Source organism: Eriocheir sinensis, chromosome 42, assembly GCF_024679095.1.
Source record: "Eriocheir sinensis breed Jianghai 21 chromosome 42, ASM2467909v1, whole genome shotgun sequence".
Taxonomy (NCBI): domain Eukaryota; kingdom Metazoa; phylum Arthropoda; class Malacostraca; order Decapoda; family Varunidae; genus Eriocheir; species Eriocheir sinensis.
The window spans coordinates 15046565-15049064 of NC_066550.1; the positions used below are offsets into that span (position 1 = coordinate 15046565).

Genomic DNA, 2500 nt, shown 5'->3' on the forward strand with positions numbered 1-2500 from the left:
CTTCCCTTCCCTTCCCTTCCCTTTCCTTACCCAACACTTGCCCTTCCCTTCCCATCAGTCACTCTTCCCTTCCCTTCCCTTTCCTTACCCAACACTTGCCCTTCCCTTCCCATCAGTCACTCTTCCCTTCCCTTCCCTTTCCTTACCCAACACTTGCCCTTCCTTCCATCAGTCACTCTTCCCTTCCCTGCCCTTCCCTTTCCTTACCCAACACCTGCCCTTCCCTTCCCATCAGTCACTCTTCCCTTCCCTTCCCTTCCCTTCCCTTTCCTTACCCAACACTTGCCCTTCCCTTCCCATCAGTCACTCTTCCCTTCCTTTTCCTTCCCTTTCCTTACCCAACACCTGCCCTTCCCTACCCATCAGTCACTCTTCCCTTCCATTCGTTTTCCCTTCCCTTCCCTTCCCTTATACCATACCCCTCCCTTCCCTCTTCTTTCTTCATCCCCTTCCCTCCCCTTCCCTTCTTCTCTGCCACACCGTCCTAAAACCTATTTCTTCCTCTCATATTTTACTTGTAGGTAGCGTATGAGAGGAAGGGATAGGTGGTAGATCAGTATATAGTCGGTATTAAATATAGACATCATTTCTATAGGTCAAAGAGGGGGTCAGTTGGGTTCTAATGAGTGTTTCTTTAGTTTCATGGTACAGAAGAAGGGTCACACTACCACCAGGGTCATAAAACTGCTGGAAATGCCTGAAACTCCTAGGAAAGCTTTGTCAAATATGTTCTTTTAGGTTCACGGTACAGAGGAAGGGTCACACTACCACCAGGGCCATAAAACTACCCCTGGAAATGCCCACAACTCCTACGAAAGCCTTGTCAAATATGTTCTTTTAGGTTCATGGTACAGAGGAAGGGTCACACTACCACCAGGGTCATAAAACTACTGGAAATGCCCACAACTCCTACGAAAGCCTTGCCAAATATGTTCTTTTAGGTTCATGGTACAGAGGAAGGGTCACACTACCACCAGGGTCATAAAAGTACTCCTGGAAATGCCCAAAACTCCTACGAAAGCCTTGTCAAATATGTTCTTTTAGGTTCATGGTACAGAGGAAGGGTCACACTACCACCAGGGTCATAAAACTACTGGAAATGCCCAAAGTCCTACGAAAGCCTTGTCAAATATGTTCTTTTAGGTTCATGGTACAGAGGAAGGGTCACACTACCACCAGGGTCATAAAGCTACTCCTGGAAATGCCCACAACTCCTACGAAAGCCTTGTCAAATATGTTCTTTTAGGTTCACGGTACAGAGGAAGGGTCACACTACCACCAGGGTCATAAAGCTACTCCTGGAAATGCCCACAACTCCTACGAAAGCCTTGTCAAATATGTTCTTTTAGGTTCACGGTACAGAGGAAGGGTCACACTACCACCAGGGCCATAAAACTACCCCTGGAAATGCCCAAAACTCCTTCGAAAGCCTTGCCAAATATGTTCTTTTAGGTTCATGGTACAGAGGAAGGGTCACACTACCACCAGGGTCATAAAACTACCCCTGGAAATGCCCACAACTCCTACGAAAGCCTTGTCAAATATGTTCTTTTAGGTTCACGGTACAGAGGAAGGGTCACACTACCACCAGGGCCATAAAACTACCCCTGGAAATGCCCACAACTCCTACGAAAGCCTTGTCAAATATGTTATTTTAGGTTCACGGTACAGAGGAAGGGTCACACTACCACCAGGGTCATAAAACTACTCCTGGAAATGCCCAAAACTCCTACGAAAGCCTTGTTAAATATGTTCTTTCAGGTTCATGGTACAGAGGAAGGGTCACACTACCACCAGGGTCATAAAACTACCCCTGGAAATGCCCACAACTCCTACGAAAGCCTTGTCAAATATGTTCTTTTAGGTTCACGGTACAGAGGAAGGGTCACACTACCACCAGGGTCATAAAGCTACTCCTGGAAATGCCCACAACTCCTACGAAAGCCTTGTCAAATATGTTCTTTTAGGTTCATGGTACAGAGGAAGGGTCACACTACCACCAGGGTCATAAAACTACCCCTGGAAATGCCCACAACTCCTACGAAAGCCTTGTCAAATATGTTCTTTTAGGTTCATGGTACAGAGGAAGGGTCACACTACCACCAGGGTCATAAAACTACCCCTGGAAATGCCCACAACTCCTACGAAAGCCTTGTCAAATATGTTCTTTTAGGTTCACGGTACAGAGGAAGGGTCACACTACCACCAGGGTCATAAAGCTACTCCTGGAAATGCCCACAACTCCTACGAAAGCCTTGTCAAATATGTTCTTTTAGGTTCACGGTACAGAGGAAGGGTCACACTACCACCAGGGTCATAAAGCTACTCCTGGAAATGCCCACAACTCCTACGAAAGCCTTGTCAAATATGTGTTCTTGGGGGATGAAATGTTTTGTGGTACGACCCGTGTGGCAGAGCAGAGGGGAGGAAGGGACCCGCGGAATCGAACGCCCAATCGGACTGTTTGAAATGGTTTGACCCTCGTGGCAATTCAGTGACA

The 2500-nt window shown here is 47.2% G+C and overlaps 1 long non-coding RNA gene across 1 annotated transcript in view; it reads left to right on the forward strand.

The window, feature by feature from the left end:
• The first annotated feature begins 422 nt into the window (after nt 1–422).
• Nucleotides 423–2500, forward strand: part of LOC127010250 (uncharacterized) — a 2528-nt gene continuing 450 nt past the window's right edge. The window contains exons 1-3 of the long non-coding RNA XR_007762996.1: nt 423–987; nt 1190–1349; nt 1659–2500. The exon at nt 1659–2500 is cut by the window's right edge and continues 450 nt beyond it. This is a non-coding gene — a long non-coding RNA (uncharacterized LOC127010250). The remainder of the gene's footprint in view (nt 988–1189; nt 1350–1658) is intronic.